This window comes from Colossoma macropomum, unplaced genomic scaffold (genome assembly GCF_904425465.1).
Source record: "Colossoma macropomum unplaced genomic scaffold, Colossoma_macropomum, whole genome shotgun sequence".
Lineage (NCBI taxonomy): Eukaryota > Metazoa > Chordata > Actinopteri > Characiformes > Serrasalmidae > Colossoma > Colossoma macropomum.
Genome location: NW_023496040.1, coordinates 1 through 20726, shown reverse-complemented (window position 1 = coordinate 20726; position 20726 = coordinate 1). Strand labels below are relative to the sequence as shown.

The 20726-nt window shown below is 51.5% G+C and overlaps 49 non-coding genes across 49 annotated transcripts; all 49 read right to left on the bottom strand.

The window, feature by feature from the left end:
* Positions 1-19: 19 nt before the first annotated feature.
* trnam-cau lies at positions 20-92 on the bottom strand. The gene has a single exon. It is a non-coding gene; the product is annotated as a tRNA-Met (tRNA).
* A 356-nt stretch (positions 93-448) lies between these two features.
* trnar-acg lies at positions 449-521 on the bottom strand. Its single transcript has one exon. It is a non-coding gene; the product is annotated as a tRNA-Arg (tRNA).
* Positions 522-689: 168 nt separating this feature from the next.
* On the bottom strand, positions 690-761 carry trnae-uuc. Its single transcript has one exon. It is a non-coding gene; the product is annotated as a tRNA-Glu (tRNA).
* A 328-nt stretch (positions 762-1089) lies between these two features.
* trnah-gug lies at positions 1090-1161 on the bottom strand. Its single transcript has one exon. It is a non-coding gene; the product is annotated as a tRNA-His (tRNA).
* A 567-nt stretch (positions 1162-1728) lies between these two features.
* On the bottom strand, positions 1729-1801 carry trnam-cau. The gene has a single exon. It is a non-coding gene; the product is annotated as a tRNA-Met (tRNA).
* Positions 1802-2157: 356 nt separating this feature from the next.
* trnar-acg lies at positions 2158-2230 on the bottom strand. Its single transcript has one exon. It is a non-coding gene; the product is annotated as a tRNA-Arg (tRNA).
* Positions 2231-2398: 168 nt separating this feature from the next.
* trnae-uuc lies at positions 2399-2470 on the bottom strand. Its single transcript has one exon. It is a non-coding gene; the product is annotated as a tRNA-Glu (tRNA).
* A 330-nt stretch (positions 2471-2800) lies between these two features.
* Positions 2801-2872, bottom strand: trnah-gug. Its single transcript has one exon. It is a non-coding gene; the product is annotated as a tRNA-His (tRNA).
* Positions 2873-3439: 567 nt separating this feature from the next.
* On the bottom strand, positions 3440-3512 carry trnam-cau. Its single transcript has one exon. It is a non-coding gene; the product is annotated as a tRNA-Met (tRNA).
* A 356-nt stretch (positions 3513-3868) lies between these two features.
* trnar-acg lies at positions 3869-3941 on the bottom strand. Its single transcript has one exon. It is a non-coding gene; the product is annotated as a tRNA-Arg (tRNA).
* A 168-nt stretch (positions 3942-4109) lies between these two features.
* trnae-uuc lies at positions 4110-4181 on the bottom strand. The gene has a single exon. It is a non-coding gene; the product is annotated as a tRNA-Glu (tRNA).
* Positions 4182-4509: 328 nt separating this feature from the next.
* On the bottom strand, positions 4510-4581 carry trnah-gug. Its single transcript has one exon. It is a non-coding gene; the product is annotated as a tRNA-His (tRNA).
* Positions 4582-5148: 567 nt separating this feature from the next.
* Positions 5149-5221, bottom strand: trnam-cau. The gene has a single exon. It is a non-coding gene; the product is annotated as a tRNA-Met (tRNA).
* A 356-nt stretch (positions 5222-5577) lies between these two features.
* On the bottom strand, positions 5578-5650 carry trnar-acg. The gene has a single exon. It is a non-coding gene; the product is annotated as a tRNA-Arg (tRNA).
* A 168-nt stretch (positions 5651-5818) lies between these two features.
* trnae-uuc lies at positions 5819-5890 on the bottom strand. The gene has a single exon. It is a non-coding gene; the product is annotated as a tRNA-Glu (tRNA).
* A 328-nt stretch (positions 5891-6218) lies between these two features.
* trnah-gug lies at positions 6219-6290 on the bottom strand. The gene has a single exon. It is a non-coding gene; the product is annotated as a tRNA-His (tRNA).
* Positions 6291-6858: 568 nt separating this feature from the next.
* Positions 6859-6931, bottom strand: trnam-cau. The gene has a single exon. It is a non-coding gene; the product is annotated as a tRNA-Met (tRNA).
* A 356-nt stretch (positions 6932-7287) lies between these two features.
* On the bottom strand, positions 7288-7360 carry trnar-acg. Its single transcript has one exon. It is a non-coding gene; the product is annotated as a tRNA-Arg (tRNA).
* A 168-nt stretch (positions 7361-7528) lies between these two features.
* On the bottom strand, positions 7529-7600 carry trnae-uuc. The gene has a single exon. It is a non-coding gene; the product is annotated as a tRNA-Glu (tRNA).
* A 328-nt stretch (positions 7601-7928) lies between these two features.
* trnah-gug lies at positions 7929-8000 on the bottom strand. Its single transcript has one exon. It is a non-coding gene; the product is annotated as a tRNA-His (tRNA).
* Positions 8001-8567: 567 nt separating this feature from the next.
* On the bottom strand, positions 8568-8640 carry trnam-cau. Its single transcript has one exon. It is a non-coding gene; the product is annotated as a tRNA-Met (tRNA).
* Positions 8641-8996: 356 nt separating this feature from the next.
* Positions 8997-9069, bottom strand: trnar-acg. The gene has a single exon. It is a non-coding gene; the product is annotated as a tRNA-Arg (tRNA).
* A 168-nt stretch (positions 9070-9237) lies between these two features.
* Positions 9238-9309, bottom strand: trnae-uuc. Its single transcript has one exon. It is a non-coding gene; the product is annotated as a tRNA-Glu (tRNA).
* A 328-nt stretch (positions 9310-9637) lies between these two features.
* On the bottom strand, positions 9638-9709 carry trnah-gug. Its single transcript has one exon. It is a non-coding gene; the product is annotated as a tRNA-His (tRNA).
* A 567-nt stretch (positions 9710-10276) lies between these two features.
* trnam-cau lies at positions 10277-10349 on the bottom strand. The gene has a single exon. It is a non-coding gene; the product is annotated as a tRNA-Met (tRNA).
* A 356-nt stretch (positions 10350-10705) lies between these two features.
* Positions 10706-10778, bottom strand: trnar-acg. Its single transcript has one exon. It is a non-coding gene; the product is annotated as a tRNA-Arg (tRNA).
* A 168-nt stretch (positions 10779-10946) lies between these two features.
* Positions 10947-11018, bottom strand: trnae-uuc. The gene has a single exon. It is a non-coding gene; the product is annotated as a tRNA-Glu (tRNA).
* Positions 11019-11346: 328 nt separating this feature from the next.
* On the bottom strand, positions 11347-11418 carry trnah-gug. The gene has a single exon. It is a non-coding gene; the product is annotated as a tRNA-His (tRNA).
* Positions 11419-11985: 567 nt separating this feature from the next.
* trnam-cau lies at positions 11986-12058 on the bottom strand. The gene has a single exon. It is a non-coding gene; the product is annotated as a tRNA-Met (tRNA).
* Positions 12059-12414: 356 nt separating this feature from the next.
* On the bottom strand, positions 12415-12487 carry trnar-acg. Its single transcript has one exon. It is a non-coding gene; the product is annotated as a tRNA-Arg (tRNA).
* Positions 12488-12655: 168 nt separating this feature from the next.
* On the bottom strand, positions 12656-12727 carry trnae-uuc. Its single transcript has one exon. It is a non-coding gene; the product is annotated as a tRNA-Glu (tRNA).
* A 328-nt stretch (positions 12728-13055) lies between these two features.
* Positions 13056-13127, bottom strand: trnah-gug. Its single transcript has one exon. It is a non-coding gene; the product is annotated as a tRNA-His (tRNA).
* Positions 13128-13694: 567 nt separating this feature from the next.
* On the bottom strand, positions 13695-13767 carry trnam-cau. Its single transcript has one exon. It is a non-coding gene; the product is annotated as a tRNA-Met (tRNA).
* Positions 13768-14123: 356 nt separating this feature from the next.
* Positions 14124-14196, bottom strand: trnar-acg. Its single transcript has one exon. It is a non-coding gene; the product is annotated as a tRNA-Arg (tRNA).
* Positions 14197-14364: 168 nt separating this feature from the next.
* Positions 14365-14436, bottom strand: trnae-uuc. Its single transcript has one exon. It is a non-coding gene; the product is annotated as a tRNA-Glu (tRNA).
* Positions 14437-14764: 328 nt separating this feature from the next.
* Positions 14765-14836, bottom strand: trnah-gug. Its single transcript has one exon. It is a non-coding gene; the product is annotated as a tRNA-His (tRNA).
* Positions 14837-15404: 568 nt separating this feature from the next.
* On the bottom strand, positions 15405-15477 carry trnam-cau. Its single transcript has one exon. It is a non-coding gene; the product is annotated as a tRNA-Met (tRNA).
* A 356-nt stretch (positions 15478-15833) lies between these two features.
* Positions 15834-15906, bottom strand: trnar-acg. Its single transcript has one exon. It is a non-coding gene; the product is annotated as a tRNA-Arg (tRNA).
* Positions 15907-16074: 168 nt separating this feature from the next.
* On the bottom strand, positions 16075-16146 carry trnae-uuc. The gene has a single exon. It is a non-coding gene; the product is annotated as a tRNA-Glu (tRNA).
* A 331-nt stretch (positions 16147-16477) lies between these two features.
* trnah-gug lies at positions 16478-16549 on the bottom strand. Its single transcript has one exon. It is a non-coding gene; the product is annotated as a tRNA-His (tRNA).
* A 566-nt stretch (positions 16550-17115) lies between these two features.
* On the bottom strand, positions 17116-17188 carry trnam-cau. The gene has a single exon. It is a non-coding gene; the product is annotated as a tRNA-Met (tRNA).
* A 356-nt stretch (positions 17189-17544) lies between these two features.
* Positions 17545-17617, bottom strand: trnar-acg. The gene has a single exon. It is a non-coding gene; the product is annotated as a tRNA-Arg (tRNA).
* A 168-nt stretch (positions 17618-17785) lies between these two features.
* trnae-uuc lies at positions 17786-17857 on the bottom strand. The gene has a single exon. It is a non-coding gene; the product is annotated as a tRNA-Glu (tRNA).
* Positions 17858-18185: 328 nt separating this feature from the next.
* Positions 18186-18257, bottom strand: trnah-gug. The gene has a single exon. It is a non-coding gene; the product is annotated as a tRNA-His (tRNA).
* Positions 18258-18824: 567 nt separating this feature from the next.
* Positions 18825-18897, bottom strand: trnam-cau. The gene has a single exon. It is a non-coding gene; the product is annotated as a tRNA-Met (tRNA).
* A 356-nt stretch (positions 18898-19253) lies between these two features.
* On the bottom strand, positions 19254-19326 carry trnar-acg. The gene has a single exon. It is a non-coding gene; the product is annotated as a tRNA-Arg (tRNA).
* Positions 19327-19494: 168 nt separating this feature from the next.
* On the bottom strand, positions 19495-19566 carry trnae-uuc. Its single transcript has one exon. It is a non-coding gene; the product is annotated as a tRNA-Glu (tRNA).
* A 328-nt stretch (positions 19567-19894) lies between these two features.
* On the bottom strand, positions 19895-19966 carry trnah-gug. The gene has a single exon. It is a non-coding gene; the product is annotated as a tRNA-His (tRNA).
* A 567-nt stretch (positions 19967-20533) lies between these two features.
* Positions 20534-20606, bottom strand: trnam-cau. Its single transcript has one exon. It is a non-coding gene; the product is annotated as a tRNA-Met (tRNA).
* Positions 20607-20726: the final 120 nt, after the last annotated feature.

Sequence of the window (20726 nt, the reverse complement as noted above, 5' to 3'; positions counted from 1 at the left end):
TGGCTTTTAAAACCATCGCTGCCCCGTGTGAGGATCGAACTCACGACCTTCAGATTATGAGACTGACGCGCTACCTACTGCGCTAACGAGGCACCCAAAACACGGCCCTGGCTTTGTGCCGTAGCCGCAGCTTCATGACTCCGGCTGCCGCTTGCCTGCTGCTTTGCCCAACGGCAGCAGCATCCTAGTAACCACACCAGGACAGGGATACATGTAGGGTAAGCCAAAGAAGCACTTGATAAGTAATACATGGAAAAAATTAAGGCAATCAATCAAGCATCTCTGAAGCGCTCTGTCTCTCTTCACGAGCAGGCAAATCAGAGTTCACTTACACATGTTGAGCGTGAGAGCCAAGTGTCGCAGGTCTACTTGTCAGTTGCATGTCTTGACTTTGATCAACATCAGCTCTTCAGGTTTGTTCAGAAGCATGTCAAAAAGCGCACAAAGACGAGCCAGCCAGGAGTCGAACCTAGAATCTTCTGATCCGTAGTCAGACGCGTTATCCATTGCGCCACTGGCCCGCCTGCTTTGCCCCTTGGTGAGGTGTTGGTCAGCATAACACCAAGTTTACTTACAACAGGCTCCAATGCCAGCGTCCAAGCTGGACTCGCAATAGGCCTGCCATGACCCAAAACGAGCCCAAGGACGCAACAGACACTTCTGCCCGCTACACATTTTGGTCAAACAACTTCCCATACCGGGAGTCGAACCCGGGCCGCCTGGGTGAAAACCAGGAATCCTGACCGCTAGACCATATGGGATGCGTGCACGTCACGCACCCAGTCCATTTTTTTTTATCCACTTCACCATTGTCGGTTTTCAGAAATGTAGAGGAAACACTTTTCGGGTGCTAGAGGCAAAGAGGGTGACTCCCCAGGTGTTGGAAAGCATAAAACCCGCAGCGCCAGCCAGGAGTGCGGCCGTGATTTCTCTGATCCGAGGCCGGACACTTTATCCGTCGTGCCAGAGGCCCACCTGCACTCATCCTCAGAGGGGCGTTCGAGAAGAGCAAGCCTTGTATCCTTTCAACATGGGAGAGTTGACGAGGTTACAAAGCCAATATCAAACAAAGCTCTACGGGCAAAAGGCTGCCGTGACCCGGATTCGAACCGGGGTTGCTGCGGCCACAACGCAGAGTACTAACCACTATACGATCACGGCTATCTGCCGCATGTGTCGTTCCTGTCCCTGTTCATCTTGATGAAATACATCTCTGTCGACATGAAGGCGTTTGGCTCTCTTTGTCAGATCTCAAGTGTCCATGTGTTGTGGAATTGCACTTTGTGGATCATGCGGAAAGCTCCCTCTCACATCTTCCATTCAAAGTTCTACAGTTGTAGCAAGGACAGCCTGCTTTGCCATACTTGGAGGGTCCTGGGCATCTGTAATGTTCTTCTCAGTACTAGAACCCAGCAAGCAAGACACAAGCGTGGGAAAATGCCATGATGTGCTGTGGCCCGTGGCATAGGATGACCTCTTGCTCCCGGGCCCAGTTCCAGGCCGCTGCAAATAGCTAAATTACTTGCTGTCGCCTTGTCTACAGGAATCCATCTACAGGCAGAACAACAAGCTGTCGTGAGGAACTCCGTACACATGCGCTGGGCAAGGATTTCAAAACTTGCGCATGGGTAGAAGGGTTCCTGAAGACTTTGTTTACCATGCTCATAATACAAAACGGAAAGATCCTAGCGGGTCAGAGGGCACAGGAGTGGCTTTTAAAACCATCGCTGCCCCGTGTGAGGATCGAACTCACGACCTTCAGATTATGAGACTGACGCGCTACCTACTGCGCTAACGAGGCACCCAAAACACGGCCCTGGCTTTGTGCCGTAGCCGCAGCTTCATGACTCCGGCTGCCGCTTGCCTGCTGCTTTGCCCAACGGCAGCAGCATCCTAGTAACCACACCAGGACAGGGATACATGTAGGGTAAGCCAAAGAAGCACTTGATAAGTAATACATGGAAAAAATTAAGGCAATCAATCAAGCATCTCTGAAGCGCTCTGTCTCTCTTCACGAGCAGGCAAATCAGAGTTCACTTACACATGTTGAGCGTGAGAGCCAAGTGTCGCAGGTCTACTTGTCAGTTGCATGTCTTGACTTTGATCAACATCAGCTCTTCAGGTTTGTTCAGAAGCATGTCAAAAAGCGCACAAAGACGAGCCAGCCAGGAGTCGAACCTAGAATCTTCTGATCCGTAGTCAGACGCGTTATCCATTGCGCCACTGGCCCGCCTGCTTTGCCCCTTGGTGAGGTGTTGGTCAGCATAACACCAAGTTTACTTACAACAGGCTCCAATGCCAGCGTCCAAGCTGGACTCGCAATAGGCCTGCCATGACCCAAAACGAGCCCAAGGACGCAACAGACACTTCTGCCCGCTACACATTTTGGTCAAACAACTTCCCATACCGGGAGTCGAACCCGGGCCGCCTGGGTGAAAACCAGGAATCCTGACCGCTAGACCATATGGGATGCGTGCACGTCACGCACCCAGTCCATTTTTTTTTTTATCCACTTCACCATTGTCGGTTTTCAGAAATGTAGAGGAAACACTTTTCGGGTGCTAGAGGCAAAGAGGGTGACTCCCCAGGTGTTGGAAAGCATAAAACCCGCAGCGCCAGCCAGGAGTGCGGCCGTGATTTCTCTGATCCGAGGCCGGACACTTTATCCGTCGTGCCAGAGGCCCACCTGCACTCATCCTCAGAGGGGCGTTCGAGAAGAGCAAGCCTTGTATCCTTTCAACATGGGAGAGTTGACGAGGTTACAAAGCCAATATCAAACAAAGCTCTACGGGCAAAAGGCTGCCGTGACCCGGATTCGAACCGGGGTTGCTGCGGCCACAACGCAGAGTACTAACCACTATACGATCACGGCTATCTGCCGCATGTGTCGTTCCTGTCCCTGTTCATCTTGATGAAATACATCTCTGTCGACATGAAGGCGTTTGGCTCTCTTTGTCAGATCTCAAGTGTCCATGTGTTGTGGAATTGCACTTTGTGGATCATGCGGAAAGCTCCCTCTCACATCTTCCATTCAAAGTTCTACAGTTGTAGCAAGGACAGCCTGCTTTGCCATACTTGGAGGGTCCTGGGCATCTGTAATGTTCTTCTCAGTACTAGAACCCAGCAAGCAAGACACAAGCGTGGGAAAATGCCATGATGTGCTGTGGCCCGTGGCATAGGATGACCTCTTGCTCCCGGGCCCAGTTCCAGGCCGCTGCAAATAGCTAAATTACTTGCTGTCGCCTTGTCTACAGGAATCCATCTACAGGCAGAACAACAAGCTGTCGTGAGGAACTCCGTACACATGCGCTGGGCAAGGATTTCAAAACTTGCGCATGGGTAGAAGGGTTCCTGAAGACTTTGTTTACCATGCTCATAATACAAAACGGAAAGATCCTAGCGGGTCAGAGGGCACAGGAGTGGCTTTTAAAACCATCGCTGCCCCGTGTGAGGATCGAACTCACGACCTTCAGATTATGAGACTGACGCGCTACCTACTGCGCTAACGAGGCACCCAAAACACGGCCCTGGCTTTGTGCCGTAGCCGCAGCTTCATGACTCCGGCTGCCGCTTGCCTGCTGCTTTGCCCAACGGCAGCAGCATCCTAGTAACCACACCAGGACAGGGATACATGTAGGGTAAGCCAAAGAAGCACTTGATAAGTAATACATGGAAAAAATTAAGGCAATCAATCAAGCATCTCTGAAGCGCTCTGTCTCTCTTCACGAGCAGGCAAATCAGAGTTCACTTACACATGTTGAGCGTGAGAGCCAAGTGTCGCAGGTCTACTTGTCAGTTGCATGTCTTGACTTTGATCAACATCAGCTCTTCAGGTTTGTTCAGAAGCATGTCAAAAAGCGCACAAAGACGAGCCAGCCAGGAGTCGAACCTAGAATCTTCTGATCCGTAGTCAGACGCGTTATCCATTGCGCCACTGGCCCGCCTGCTTTGCCCCTTGGTGAGGTGTTGGTCAGCATAACACCAAGTTTACTTACAACAGGCTCCAATGCCAGCGTCCAAGCTGGACTCGCAATAGGCCTGCCATGACCCAAAACGAGCCCAAGGACGCAACAGACACTTCTGCCCGCTACACATTTTGGTCAAACAACTTCCCATACCGGGAGTCGAACCCGGGCCGCCTGGGTGAAAACCAGGAATCCTGACCGCTAGACCATATGGGATGCGTGCACGTCACGCACCCAGTCCATTTTTTTTTATCCACTTCACCATTGTCGGTTTTCAGAAATGTAGAGGAAACACTTTTCGGGTGCTAGAGGCAAAGAGGGTGACTCCCCAGGTGTTGGAAAGCATAAAACCCGCAGCGCCAGCCAGGAGTGCGGCCGTGATTTCTCTGATCCGAGGCCGGACACTTTATCCGTCGTGCCAGAGGCCCACCTGCACTCATCCTCAGAGGGGCGTTCGAGAAGAGCAAGCCTTGTATCCTTTCAACATGGGAGAGTTGACGAGGTTACAAAGCCAATATCAAACAAAGCTCTACGGGCAAAAGGCTGCCGTGACCCGGATTCGAACCGGGGTTGCTGCGGCCACAACGCAGAGTACTAACCACTATACGATCACGGCTATCTGCCGCATGTGTCGTTCCTGTCCCTGTTCATCTTGATGAAATACATCTCTGTCGACATGAAGGCGTTTGGCTCTCTTTGTCAGATCTCAAGTGTCCATGTGTTGTGGAATTGCACTTTGTGGATCATGCGGAAAGCTCCCTCTCACATCTTCCATTCAAAGTTCTACAGTTGTAGCAAGGACAGCCTGCTTTGCCATACTTGGAGGGTCCTGGGCATCTGTAATGTTCTTCTCAGTACTAGAACCCAGCAAGCAAGACACAAGCGTGGGAAAATGCCATGATGTGCTGTGGCCCGTGGCATAGGATGACCTCTTGCTCCCGGGCCCAGTTCCAGGCCGCTGCAAATAGCTAAATTACTTGCTGTCGCCTTGTCTACAGGAATCCATCTACAGGCAGAACAACAAGCTGTCGTGAGGAACTCCGTACACATGCGCTGGGCAAGGATTTCAAAACTTGCGCATGGGTAGAAGGGTTCCTGAAGACTTTGTTTACCATGCTCATAATACAAAACGGAAAGATCCTAGCGGGTCAGAGGGCACAGGAGTGGCTTTTAAAACCATCGCTGCCCCGTGTGAGGATCGAACTCACGACCTTCAGATTATGAGACTGACGCGCTACCTACTGCGCTAACGAGGCACCCAAAACACGGCCCTGGCTTTGTGCCGTAGCCGCAGCTTCATGACTCCGGCTGCCGCTTGCCTGCTGCTTTGCCCAACGGCAGCAGCATCCTAGTAACCACACCAGGACAGGGATACATGTAGGGTAAGCCAAAGAAGCACTTGATAAGTAATACATGGAAAAAATTAAGGCAATCAATCAAGCATCTCTGAAGCGCTCTGTCTCTCTTCACGAGCAGGCAAATCAGAGTTCACTTACACATGTTGAGCGTGAGAGCCAAGTGTCGCAGGTCTACTTGTCAGTTGCATGTCTTGACTTTGATCAACATCAGCTCTTCAGGTTTGTTCAGAAGCATGTCAAAAAGCGCACAAAGACGAGCCAGCCAGGAGTCGAACCTAGAATCTTCTGATCCGTAGTCAGACGCGTTATCCATTGCGCCACTGGCCCGCCTGCTTTGCCCCTTGGTGAGGTGTTGGTCAGCATAACACCAAGTTTACTTACAACAGGCTCCAATGCCAGCGTCCAAGCTGGACTCGCAATAGGCCTGCCATGACCCAAAACGAGCCCAAGGACGCAACAGACACTTCTGCCCGCTACACATTTTGGTCAAACAACTTCCCATACCGGGAGTCGAACCCGGGCCGCCTGGGTGAAAACCAGGAATCCTGACCGCTAGACCATATGGGATGCGTGCACGTCACGCACCCAGTCCATTTTTTTTTATCCACTTCACCATTGTCGGTTTTCAGAAATGTAGAGGAAACACTTTTCGGGTGCTAGAGGCAAAGAGGGTGACTCCCCAGGTGTTGGAAAGCATAAAACCCGCAGCGCCAGCCAGGAGTGCGGCCGTGATTTCTCTGATCCGAGGCCGGACACTTTATCCGTCGTGCCAGAGGCCCACCTGCACTCATCCTCAGAGGGGCGTTCGAGAAGAGCAAGCCTTGTATCCTTTCAACATGGGAGAGTTGACGAGGTTACAAAGCCAATATCAAACAAAGCTCTACGGGCAAAAGGCTGCCGTGACCCGGATTCGAACCGGGGTTGCTGCGGCCACAACGCAGAGTACTAACCACTATACGATCACGGCTATCTGCCGCATGTGTCGTTCCTGTCCCTGTTCATCTTGATGAAATACATCTCTGTCGACATGAAGGCGTTTGGCTCTCTTTGTCAGATCTCAAGTGTCCATGTGTTGTGGAATTGCACTTTGTGGATCATGCGGAAAGCTCCCTCTCACATCTTCCATTCAAAGTTCTACAGTTGTAGCAAGGACAGCCTGCTTTGCCATACTTGGAGGGTCCTGGGCATCTGTAATGTTCTTCTCAGTACTAGAACCCAGCAAGCAAGACACAAGCGTGGGAAAATGCCATGATGTGCTGTGGCCCGTGGCATAGGATGACCTCTTGCTCCCGGGCCCAGTTCCAGGCCGCTGCAAATAGCTAAATTACTTGCTGTCGCCTTGTCTACAGGAATCCATCTACAGGCAGAACAACAAGCTGTCGTGAGGAACTCCGTACACATGCGCTGGGCAAGGATTTCAAAACTTGCGCATGGGTAGAAGGGTTCCTGAAGACTTTGTTTACCATGCTCATAATACAAAACGGAAAGATCCTAGCGGGATCAGAGGGCACAGGAGTGGCTTTTAAAACCATCGCTGCCCCGTGTGAGGATCGAACTCACGACCTTCAGATTATGAGACTGACGCGCTACCTACTGCGCTAACGAGGCACCCAAAACACGGCCCTGGCTTTGTGCCGTAGCCGCAGCTTCATGACTCCGGCTGCCGCTTGCCTGCTGCTTTGCCCAACGGCAGCAGCATCCTAGTAACCACACCAGGACAGGGATACATGTAGGGTAAGCCAAAGAAGCACTTGATAAGTAATACATGGAAAAAATTAAGGCAATCAATCAAGCATCTCTGAAGCGCTCTGTCTCTCTTCACGAGCAGGCAAATCAGAGTTCACTTACACATGTTGAGCGTGAGAGCCAAGTGTCGCAGGTCTACTTGTCAGTTGCATGTCTTGACTTTGATCAACATCAGCTCTTCAGGTTTGTTCAGAAGCATGTCAAAAAGCGCACAAAGACGAGCCAGCCAGGAGTCGAACCTAGAATCTTCTGATCCGTAGTCAGACGCGTTATCCATTGCGCCACTGGCCCGCCTGCTTTGCCCCTTGGTGAGGTGTTGGTCAGCATAACACCAAGTTTACTTACAACAGGCTCCAATGCCAGCGTCCAAGCTGGACTCGCAATAGGCCTGCCATGACCCAAAACGAGCCCAAGGACGCAACAGACACTTCTGCCCGCTACACATTTTGGTCAAACAACTTCCCATACCGGGAGTCGAACCCGGGCCGCCTGGGTGAAAACCAGGAATCCTGACCGCTAGACCATATGGGATGCGTGCACGTCACGCACCCAGTCCATTTTTTTTTATCCACTTCACCATTGTCGGTTTTCAGAAATGTAGAGGAAACACTTTTCGGGTGCTAGAGGCAAAGAGGGTGACTCCCCAGGTGTTGGAAAGCATAAAACCCGCAGCGCCAGCCAGGAGTGCGGCCGTGATTTCTCTGATCCGAGGCCGGACACTTTATCCGTCGTGCCAGAGGCCCACCTGCACTCATCCTCAGAGGGGCGTTCGAGAAGAGCAAGCCTTGTATCCTTTCAACATGGGAGAGTTGACGAGGTTACAAAGCCAATATCAAACAAAGCTCTACGGGCAAAAGGCTGCCGTGACCCGGATTCGAACCGGGGTTGCTGCGGCCACAACGCAGAGTACTAACCACTATACGATCACGGCTATCTGCCGCATGTGTCGTTCCTGTCCCTGTTCATCTTGATGAAATACATCTCTGTCGACATGAAGGCGTTTGGCTCTCTTTGTCAGATCTCAAGTGTCCATGTGTTGTGGAATTGCACTTTGTGGATCATGCGGAAAGCTCCCTCTCACATCTTCCATTCAAAGTTCTACAGTTGTAGCAAGGACAGCCTGCTTTGCCATACTTGGAGGGTCCTGGGCATCTGTAATGTTCTTCTCAGTACTAGAACCCAGCAAGCAAGACACAAGCGTGGGAAAATGCCATGATGTGCTGTGGCCCGTGGCATAGGATGACCTCTTGCTCCCGGGCCCAGTTCCAGGCCGCTGCAAATAGCTAAATTACTTGCTGTCGCCTTGTCTACAGGAATCCATCTACAGGCAGAACAACAAGCTGTCGTGAGGAACTCCGTACACATGCGCTGGGCAAGGATTTCAAAACTTGCGCATGGGTAGAAGGGTTCCTGAAGACTTTGTTTACCATGCTCATAATACAAAACGGAAAGATCCTAGCGGATCAGAGGGCACAGGAGTGGCTTTTAAAACCATCGCTGCCCCGTGTGAGGATCGAACTCACGACCTTCAGATTATGAGACTGACGCGCTACCTACTGCGCTAACGAGGCACCCAAAACACGGCCCTGGCTTTGTGCCGTAGCCGCAGCTTCATGACTCCGGCTGCCGCTTGCCTGCTGCTTTGCCCAACGGCAGCAGCATCCTAGTAACCACACCAGGACAGGGATACATGTAGGGTAAGCCAAAGAAGCACTTGATAAGTAATACATGGAAAAAATTAAGGCAATCAATCAAGCATCTCTGAAGCGCTCTGTCTCTCTTCACGAGCAGGCAAATCAGAGTTCACTTACACATGTTGAGCGTGAGAGCCAAGTGTCGCAGGTCTACTTGTCAGTTGCATGTCTTGACTTTGATCAACATCAGCTCTTCAGGTTTGTTCAGAAGCATGTCAAAAAGCGCACAAAGACGAGCCAGCCAGGAGTCGAACCTAGAATCTTCTGATCCGTAGTCAGACGCGTTATCCATTGCGCCACTGGCCCGCCTGCTTTGCCCCTTGGTGAGGTGTTGGTCAGCATAACACCAAGTTTACTTACAACAGGCTCCAATGCCAGCGTCCAAGCTGGACTCGCAATAGGCCTGCCATGACCCAAAACGAGCCCAAGGACGCAACAGACACTTCTGCCCGCTACACATTTTGGTCAAACAACTTCCCATACCGGGAGTCGAACCCGGGCCGCCTGGGTGAAAACCAGGAATCCTGACCGCTAGACCATATGGGATGCGTGCACGTCACGCACCCAGTCCATTTTTTTTTATCCACTTCACCATTGTCGGTTTTCAGAAATGTAGAGGAAACACTTTTCGGGTGCTAGAGGCAAAGAGGGTGACTCCCCAGGTGTTGGAAAGCATAAAACCCGCAGCGCCAGCCAGGAGTGCGGCCGTGATTTCTCTGATCCGAGGCCGGACACTTTATCCGTCGTGCCAGAGGCCCACCTGCACTCATCCTCAGAGGGGCGTTCGAGAAGAGCAAGCCTTGTATCCTTTCAACATGGGAGAGTTGACGAGGTTACAAAGCCAATATCAAACAAAGCTCTACGGGCAAAAGGCTGCCGTGACCCGGATTCGAACCGGGGTTGCTGCGGCCACAACGCAGAGTACTAACCACTATACGATCACGGCTATCTGCCGCATGTGTCGTTCCTGTCCCTGTTCATCTTGATGAAATACATCTCTGTCGACATGAAGGCGTTTGGCTCTCTTTGTCAGATCTCAAGTGTCCATGTGTTGTGGAATTGCACTTTGTGGATCATGCGGAAAGCTCCCTCTCACATCTTCCATTCAAAGTTCTACAGTTGTAGCAAGGACAGCCTGCTTTGCCATACTTGGAGGGTCCTGGGCATCTGTAATGTTCTTCTCAGTACTAGAACCCAGCAAGCAAGACACAAGCGTGGGAAAATGCCATGATGTGCTGTGGCCCGTGGCATAGGATGACCTCTTGCTCCCGGGCCCAGTTCCAGGCCGCTGCAAATAGCTAAATTACTTGCTGTCGCCTTGTCTACAGGAATCCATCTACAGGCAGAACAACAAGCTGTCGTGAGGAACTCCGTACACATGCGCTGGGCAAGGATTTCAAAACTTGCGCATGGGTAGAAGGGTTCCTGAAGACTTTGTTTACCATGCTCATAATACAAAACGGAAAGATCCTAGCGGATCAGAGGGCACAGGAGTGGCTTTTAAAACCATCGCTGCCCCGTGTGAGGATCGAACTCACGACCTTCAGATTATGAGACTGACGCGCTACCTACTGCGCTAACGAGGCACCCAAAACACGGCCCTGGCTTTGTGCCGTAGCCGCAGCTTCATGACTCCGGCTGCCGCTTGCCTGCTGCTTTGCCCAACGGCAGCAGCATCCTAGTAACCACACCAGGACAGGGATACATGTAGGGTAAGCCAAAGAAGCACTTGATAAGTAATACATGGAAAAAATTAAGGCAATCAATCAAGCATCTCTGAAGCGCTCTGTCTCTCTTCACGAGCAGGCAAATCAGAGTTCACTTACACATGTTGAGCGTGAGAGCCAAGTGTCGCAGGTCTACTTGTCAGTTGCATGTCTTGACTTTGATCAACATCAGCTCTTCAGGTTTGTTCAGAAGCATGTCAAAAAGCGCACAAAGACGAGCCAGCCAGGAGTCGAACCTAGAATCTTCTGATCCGTAGTCAGACGCGTTATCCATTGCGCCACTGGCCCGCCTGCTTTGCCCCTTGGTGAGGTGTTGGTCAGCATAACACCAAGTTTACTTACAACAGGCTCCAATGCCAGCGTCCAAGCTGGACTCGCAATAGGCCTGCCATGACCCAAAACGAGCCCAAGGACGCAACAGACACTTCTGCCCGCTACACATTTTGGTCAAACAACTTCCCATACCGGGAGTCGAACCCGGGCCGCCTGGGTGAAAACCAGGAATCCTGACCGCTAGACCATATGGGATGCGTGCACGTCACGCACCCAGTCCATTTTTTTTTATCCACTTCACCATTGTCGGTTTTCAGAAATGTAGAGGAAACACTTTTCGGGTGCTAGAGGCAAAGAGGGTGACTCCCCAGGTGTTGGAAAGCATAAAACCCGCAGCGCCAGCCAGGAGTGCGGCCGTGATTTCTCTGATCCGAGGCCGGACACTTTATCCGTCGTGCCAGAGGCCCACCTGCACTCATCCTCAGAGGGGCGTTCGAGAAGAGCAAGCCTTGTATCCTTTCAACATGGGAGAGTTGACGAGGTTACAAAGCCAATATCAAACAAAGCTCTACGGGCAAAAGGCTGCCGTGACCCGGATTCGAACCGGGGTTGCTGCGGCCACAACGCAGAGTACTAACCACTATACGATCACGGCTATCTGCCGCATGTGTCGTTCCTGTCCCTGTTCATCTTGATGAAATACATCTCTGTCGACATGAAGGCGTTTGGCTCTCTTTGTCAGATCTCAAGTGTCCATGTGTTGTGGAATTGCACTTTGTGGATCATGCGGAAAGCTCCCTCTCACATCTTCCATTCAAAGTTCTACAGTTGTAGCAAGGACAGCCTGCTTTGCCATACTTGGAGGGTCCTGGGCATCTGTAATGTTCTTCTCAGTACTAGAACCCAGCAAGCAAGACACAAGCGTGGGAAAATGCCATGATGTGCTGTGGCCCGTGGCATAGGATGACCTCTTGCTCCCGGGCCCAGTTCCAGGCCGCTGCAAATAGCTAAATTACTTGCTGTCGCCTTGTCTACAGGAATCCATCTACAGGCAGAACAACAAGCTGTCGTGAGGAACTCCGTACACATGCGCTGGGCAAGGATTTCAAAACTTGCGCATGGGTAGAAGGGTTCCTGAAGACTTTGTTTACCATGCTCATAATACAAAACGGAAAGATCCTAGCGGATCAGAGGGCACAGGAGTGGCTTTTAAAACCATCGCTGCCCCGTGTGAGGATCGAACTCACGACCTTCAGATTATGAGACTGACGCGCTACCTACTGCGCTAACGAGGCACCCAAAACACGGCCCTGGCTTTGTGCCGTAGCCGCAGCTTCATGACTCCGGCTGCCGCTTGCCTGCTGCTTTGCCCAACGGCAGCAGCATCCTAGTAACCACACCAGGACAGGGATACATGTAGGGTAAGCCAAAGAAGCACTTGATAAGTAATACATGGAAAAAATTAAGGCAATCAATCAAGCATCTCTGAAGCGCTCTGTCTCTCTTCACGAGCAGGCAAATCAGAGTTCACTTACACATGTTGAGCGTGAGAGCCAAGTGTCGCAGGTCTACTTGTCAGTTGCATGTCTTGACTTTGATCAACATCAGCTCTTCAGGTTTGTTCAGAAGCATGTCAAAAAGCGCACAAAGACGAGCCAGCCAGGAGTCGAACCTAGAATCTTCTGATCCGTAGTCAGACGCGTTATCCATTGCGCCACTGGCCCGCCTGCTTTGCCCCTTGGTGAGGTGTTGGTCAGCATAACACCAAGTTTACTTACAACAGGCTCCAATGCCAGCGTCCAAGCTGGACTCGCAATAGGCCTGCCATGACCCAAAACGAGCCCAAGGACGCAACAGACACTTCTGCCCGCTACACATTTTGGTCAAACAACTTCCCATACCGGGAGTCGAACCCGGGCCGCCTGGGTGAAAACCAGGAATCCTGACCGCTAGACCATATGGGATGCGTGCACGTCACGCACCCAGTCCATTTTTTTTTATCCACTTCACCATTGTCGGTTTTCAGAAATGTAGAGGAAACACTTTTCGGGTGCTAGAGGCAAAGAGGGTGACTCCCCAGGTGTTGGAAAGCATAAAACCCGCAGCGCCAGCCAGGAGTGCGGCCGTGATTTCTCTGATCCGAGGCCGGACACTTTATCCGTCGTGCCAGAGGCCCACCTGCACTCATCCTCAGAGGGGCGTTCGAGAAGAGCAAGCCTTGTATCCTTTCAACATGGGAGAGTTGACGAGGTTACAAAGCCAATATCAAACAAAGCTCTACGGGCAAAAGGCTGCCGTGACCCGGATTCGAACCGGGGTTGCTGCGGCCACAACGCAGAGTACTAACCACTATACGATCACGGCTATCTGCCGCATGTGTCGTTCCTGTCCCTGTTCATCTTGATGAAATACATCTCTGTCGACATGAAGGCGTTTGGCTCTCTTTGTCAGATCTCAAGTGTCCATGTGTTGTGGAATTGCACTTTGTGGATCATGCGGAAAGCTCCCTCTCACATCTTCCATTCAAAGTTCTACAGTTGTAGCAAGGACAGCCTGCTTTGCCATACTTGGAGGGTCCTGGGCATCTGTAATGTTCTTCTCAGTACTAGAACCCAGCAAGCAAGACACAAGCGTGGGAAAATGCCATGATGTGCTGTGGCCCGTGGCATAGGATGACCTCTTGCTCCCGGGCCCAGTTCCAGGCCGCTGCAAATAGCTAAATTACTTGCTGTCGCCTTGTCTACAGGAATCCATCTACAGGCAGAACAACAAGCTGTCGTGAGGAACTCCGTACACATGCGCTGGGCAAGGATTTCAAAACTTGCGCATGGGTAGAAGGGTTCCTGAAGACTTTGTTTACCATGCTCATAATACAAAACGGAAAGATCCTAGCGGATCAGAGGGCACAGGAGTGGCTTTTAAAACCATCGCTGCCCCGTGTGAGGATCGAACTCACGACCTTCAGATTATGAGACTGACGCGCTACCTACTGCGCTAACGAGGCACCCAAAACACGGCCCTGGCTTTGTGCCGTAGCCGCAGCTTCATGACTCCGGCTGCCGCTTGCCTGCTGCTTTGCCCAACGGCAGCAGCATCCTAGTAACCACACCAGGACAGGGATACATGTAGGGTAAGCCAAAGAAGCACTTGATAAGTAATACATGGAAAAAATTAAGGCAATCAATCAAGCATCTCTGAAGCGCTCTGTCTCTCTTCACGAGCAGGCAAATCAGAGTTCACTTACACATGTTGAGCGTGAGAGCCAAGTGTCGCAGGTCTACTTGTCAGTTGCATGTCTTGACTTTGATCAACATCAGCTCTTCAGGTTTGTTCAGAAGCATGTCAAAAAGCGCACAAAGACGAGCCAGCCAGGAGTCGAACCTAGAATCTTCTGATCCGTAGTCAGACGCGTTATCCATTGCGCCACTGGCCCGCCTGCTTTGCCCCTTGGTGAGGTGTTGGTCAGCATAACACCAAGTTTACTTACAACAGGCTCCAATGCCAGCGTCCAAGCTGGACTCGCAATAGGCCTGCCATGACCCAAAACGAGCCCAAGGACGCAACAGACACTTCTGCCCGCTACACATTTTGGTCAAACAACTTCCCATACCGGGAGTCGAACCCGGGCCGCCTGGGTGAAAACCAGGAATCCTGACCGCTAGACCATATGGGATGCGTGCACGTCACGCACCCAGTCCATTTTTTTTTATCCACTTCACCATTGTCGGTTTTCAGAAATGTAGAGGAAACACTTTTCGGGTGCTAGAGGCAAAGAGGGTGACTCCCCAGGTGTTGGAAAGCATAAAACCCGCAGCGCCAGCCAGGAGTGCGGCCGTGATTTCTCTGATCCGAGGCCGGACACTTTATCCGTCGTGCCAGAGGCCCACCTGCACTCATCCTCAGAGGGGCGTTCGAGAAGAGCAAGCCTTGTATCCTTTCAACATGGGAGAGTTGACGAGGTTACAAAGCCAATATCAAACAAAGCTCTACGGGCAAAAGGCTGCCGTGACCCGGATTCGAACCGGGGTTGCTGCGGCCACAACGCAGAGTACTAACCACTATACGATCACGGCTATCTGCCGCATGTGTCGTTCCTGTCCCTGTTCATCTTGATGAAATACATCTCTGTCGACATGAAGGCGTTTGGCTCTCTTTGTCAGATCTCAAGTGTCCATGTGTTGTGGAATTGCACTTTGTGGATCATGCGGAAAGCTCCCTCTCACATCTTCCATTCAAAGTTCTACAGTTGTAGCAAGGACAGCCTGCTTTGCCATACTTGGAGGGTCCTGGGCATCTGTAATGTTCTTCTCAGTACTAGAACCCAGCAAGCAAGACACAAGCGTGGGAAAATGCCATGATGTGCTGTGGCCCGTGGCATAGGATGACCTCTTGCTCCCGGGCCCAGTTCCAGGCCGCTGCAAATAGCTAAATTACTTGCTGTCGCCTTGTCTACAGGAATCCATCTACAGGCAGAACAACAAGCTGTCGTGAGGAACTCCGTACACATGCGCTGGGCAAGGATTTCAAAACTTGCGCATGGGTAGAAGGGTTCCTGAAGACTTTGTTTACCATGCTCATAATACAAAACGGAAAGATCCTAGCGGGATCATAGGGCACAGGAGTGGCTTTTAAAACCATCGCTGCCCCGTGTGAGGATCGAACTCACGACCTTCAGATTATGAGACTGACGCGCTACCTACTGCGCTAACGAGGCACCCAAAACACGGCCCTGGCTTTGTGCCGTAGCCGCAGCTTCATGACTCCGGCTGCCGCTTGCCTGCTGCTTTGCCCAACGGCAGCAGCATCCTAGTAACCACACCAGGACAGGGATACATGTAGGGTAAGCCAAAGAAGCACTTGATAAGTAATACATGGAAAAAATTAAGGCAATCAATCAAGCATCTCTGAAGCGCTCTGTCTCTCTTCACGAGCAGGCAAATCAGAGTTCACTTACACATGTTGAGCGTGAGAGCCAAGTGTCGCAGGTCTACTTGTCAGTTGCATGTCTTGACTTTGATCAACATCAGCTCTTCAGGTTTGTTCAGAAGCATGTCAAAAAGCGCACAAAGACGAGCCAGCCAGGAGTCGAACCTAGAATCTTCTGATCCGTAGTCAGACGCGTTATCCATTGCGCCACTGGCCCGCCTGCTTTGCCCCTTGGTGAGGTGTTGGTCAGCATAACACCAAGTTTACTTACAACAGGCTCCAATGCCAGCGTCCAAGCTGGACTCGCAATAGGCCTGCCATGACCCAAAACGAGCCCAAGGACGCAACAGACACTTCTGCCCGCTACACATTTTGGTCAAACAACTTCCCATACCGGGAGTCGAACCCGGGCCGCCTGGGTGAAAACCAGGAATCCTGACCGCTAGACCATATGGGATGCGTGCACGTCACGCACCCAGTCCATTTTTTTTTTTTATCCACTTCACCATTGTCGGTTTTCAGAAATGTAGAGGAAACACTTTTCGGGTGCTAGAGGCAAAGAGGGTGACTCCCCAGGTGTTGGAAAGCATAAAACCCGCAGCGCCAGCCAGGAGTGCGGCCGTGATTTCTCTGATCCGAGGCCGGACACTTTATCCGTCGTGCCAGAGGCCCACCTGCACTCATCCTCAGAGGGGCGTTCGAGAAGAGCAAGCCTTGTATCCTTTCAACATGGGAGAGTTGACGAGGTTACAAAGCCAATATCAAACAAAGCTCTACGGGCAAAAGGCTGCCGTGACCCGGATTCGAACCGGGGTTGCTGCGGCCACAACGCAGAGTACTAACCACTATACGATCACGGCTATCTGCGCATGTGTCGTTCCTGTCCCTGTTCATCTTGATGAAATACATCTCTGTCGACATGAAGGCGTTTGGCTCTCTTTGTCAGATCTCAAGTGTCCATGTGTTGTGGAATTGCACTTTGTGGATCATGCGGAAAGCTCCCTCTCACATCTTCCATTCAAAGTTCTACAGTTGTAGCAAGGACAGCCTGCTTTGCCATACTTGGAGGGTCCTGGGCATCTGTAATGTTCTTCTCAGTACTAGAACCCAGCAAGCAAGACACAAGCGTGGGAAAATGCCATGATGTGCTGTGGCCCGTGGCATAGGATGACCTCTTGCTCCCGGGCCCAGTTCCAGGCCGCTGCAAATAGCTAAATTACTTGCTGTCGCCTTGTCTACAGGAATCCATCTACAGGCAGAACAACAAGCTGTCGTGAGGAACTCCGTACACATGCGCTGGGCAAGGATTTCAAAACTTGCGCATGGGTAGAAGGGTTCCTGAAGACTTTGTTTACCATGCTCATAATACAAAACGGAAAGATCCTAGCGGATCAGAGGGCACAGGAGTGGCTTTTAAAACCATCGCTGCCCCGTGTGAGGATCGAACTCACGACCTTCAGATTATGAGACTGACGCGCTACCTACTGCGCTAACGAGGCACCCAAAACACGGCCCTGGCTTTGTGCCGTAGCCGCAGCTTCATGACTCCGGCTGCCGCTTGCCTGCTGCTTTGCCCAACGGCAGCAGCATCCTAGTAACCACACCAGGACAGGGATACATGTAGGGTAAGCCAAAGAAGCACTTGATAAGTAATACATGGAAAAAATTAAGGCAATCAATCAAGCATCTCTGAAGCGCTCTGTCTCTCTTCACGAGCAGGCAAATCAGAGTTCACTTACACATGTTGAGCGTGAGAGCCAAGTGTCGCAGGTCTACTTGTCAGTTGCATGTCTTGACTTTGATCAACATCAGCTCTTCAGGTTTGTTCAGAAGCATGTCAAAAAGCGCACAAAGACGAGCCAGCCAGGAGTCGAACCTAGAATCTTCTGATCCGTAGTCAGACGCGTTATCCATTGCGCCACTGGCCCGCCTGCTTTGTCCCTTGGTGAGGTGTTGGTCAGCATAACACCAAGTTTACTTACAACAGGCTCCAATGCCAGCGTCCAAGCTGGACTCGCAATAGGCCTGCCATGACCCAAAACGAGCCCAAGGACGCAACAGACACTTCTGCCCGCTACACATTTTGGTCAAACAACTTCCCATACCGGGAGTCGAACCCGGGCCGCCTGGGTGAAAACCAGGAATCCTGACCGCTAGACCATATGGGATGCGTGCACGTCACGCACCCAGTCCATTTTTTTTTATCCACTTCACCATTGTCGGTTTTCAGAAATGTAGAGGAAACACTTTTCGGGTGCTAGAGGCAAAGAGGGTGACTCCCCAGGTGTTGGAAAGCATAAAACCCGCAGCGCCAGCCAGGAGTGCGGCCGTGATTTCTCTGATCCGAGGCCGGACACTTTATCCGTCGTGCCAGAGGCCCACCTGCACTCATCCTCAGAGGGGCGTTCGAGAAGAGCAAGCCTTGTATCCTTTCAACATGGGAGAGTTGACGAGGTTACAAAGCCAATATCAAACAAAGCTCTACGGGCAAAAGGCTGCCGTGACCCGGATTCGAACCGGGGTTGCTGCGGCCACAACGCAGAGTACTAACCACTATACGATCACGGCTATCTGCCGCATGTGTCGTTCCTGTCCCTGTTCATCTTGATGAAATACATCTCTGTCGACATGAAGGCGTTTGGCTCTCTTTGTCAGATCTCAAGTGTCCATGTGTTGTGGAATTGCACTTTGTGGATCATGCGGAAAGCTCCCTCTCACATCTTCCATTCAAAGTTCTACAGTTGTAGCAAGGACAGCCTGCTTTGCCATACTTGGAGGGTCCTGGGCATCTGTAATGTTCTTCTCAGTACTAGAACCCAGCAAGCAAGACACAAGCGTGGGAAAATGCCATGATGTGCTGTGGCCCGTGGCATAGGATGACCTCTTGCTCCCGGGCCCAGTTCCAGGCCGCTGCAAATAGCTAAATTACTTGCTGTCGCCTTGTCTACAGGAATCCATCTACAGGCAGAACAACAAGCTGTCGTGAGGAACTCCGTACACATGCGCTGGGCAAGGATTTCAAAACTTGCGCATGGGTAGAAGGGTTCCTGAAGACTTTGTTTACCATGCTCATAATACAAAACGGAAAGATCCTAGCGGATCAGAGGGCACAGGAGTGGCTTTTAAAACCATCGCTGCCCCGTGTGAGGATCGAACTCACGACCTTCAGATTATGAGACTGACGCGCTACCTACTGCGCTAACGAGGCACCCAAAACACGGCCCTGGCTTTGTGCCGTAGCCGCAGCTTCATGACTCCGGCTGCCGCTTGCCTGCTGCTTTGCCCAACGGCAGCAGCATCCTAGTAACCACACCAGGACAGGGATACATGTAGGGTAAGCCAAAGAAGCACTTGATAAGTAATACATGGAAAAAATTAAGGCAATCAATCAAGCATCTCTGAAGCGCTCTGTCTCTCTTCACGAGCAGGCAAATCAGAGTTCACTTACACATGTTGAGCGTGAGAGCCAAGTGTCGCAGGTCTACTTGTCAGTTGCATGTCTTGACTTTGATCAACATCAGCTCTTCAGGTTTGTTCAGAAGCATGTCAAAAAGCGCACAAAGACGAGCCAGCCAGGAGTCGAACCTAGAATCTTCTGATCCGTAGTCAGACGCGTTATCCATTGCGCCACTGGCCCGCCTGCTTTGCCCCTTGGTGAGGTGTTGGTCAGCATAACACCAAGTTTACTTACAACAGGCTCCAATGCCAGCGTCCAAGCTGGACTCGCAATAGGCCTGCCATGACCCAAAACGAGCCCAAGGACGCAACAGACACTTCTGCCCGCTACACATTTTGGTCAAACAACTTCCCATACCGGGAGTCGAACCCGGGCCGCCTGGGTGAAAACCAGGAATCCTGACCGCTAGACCATATGGGATGCGTGCACGTCACGCACCCAGTCCATTTTTTTTTATCCACTTCACCATTGTCGGTTTTCAGAAATGTAGAGGAAACACTTTTCGGGTGCTAGAGGCAAAGAGGGTGACTCCCCAGGTGTTGGAAAGCATAAAACCCGCAGCGCCAGCCAGGAGTGCGGCCGTGATTTCTCTGATCCGAGGCCGGACACTTTATCCGTCGTGCCAGAGGCCCACCTGCACTCATCCTCAGAGGGGCGTTCGAGAAGAGCAAGCCTTGTATCCTTTCAACATGGGAGAGTTGACGAGGTTACAAAGCCAATATCAAACAAAGCTCTACGGGCAAAAGGCTGCCGTGACCCGGATTCGAACCGGGGTTGCTGCGGCCACAACGCAGAGTACTAACCACTATACGATCACGGCTATCTGCCGCATGTGTCGTTCCTGTCCCTGTTCATCTTGATGAAATACATCTCTGTCGACATGAAGGCGTTTGGCTCTCTTTGTCAGATCTCAAGTGTCCATGTGTTGTGGAATTGCACTTTGTGGATCATGCGGAAAGCTCCCTCTCACATCTTCCATTCAAAGTTCTACAGTTGTAGCAAGGACAGCCTGCTTTGCCATACTTGGAGGGTCCTGGGCATCTGTAATGTTCTTCTCAGTACTAGAACCCAGCAAGCAAGACACAAGCGTGGGAAAATGCCATGATGTGCTGTGGCCCGTGGCATAGGATGACCTCTTGCTCCCGGGCCCAGTTCCAGGCCGCTGCAAATAGCTAAATTACTTGCTGTCGCCTTGTCTACAGGAATCCATCTACAGGCAGAACAACAAGCTGTCGTGAGGAACTCCGTACACATGCGCTGGGCAAGGATTTCAAAACTTGCGCATGGGTAGAAGGGTTCCTGAAGACTTTGTTTACCATGCTCATAATACAAAACGGAAAGATCCTAGCGGATCAGAGGGCACAGGAGTGGCTTTTAAAACCATCGCTGCCCCGTGTGAGGATCGAACTCACGACCTTCAGATTATGAGACTGACGCGCTACCTACTGCGCTAACGAGGCACCCAAAACACGGCCCTGGCTTTGTGCCGTAGCCGCAGCTTCATGACTCCGGCTGCCGCTTGCCTGCTGCTTTGCCCAACGGCAGCAGCATCCTAGTAACCACACCAGGACAGGGATACA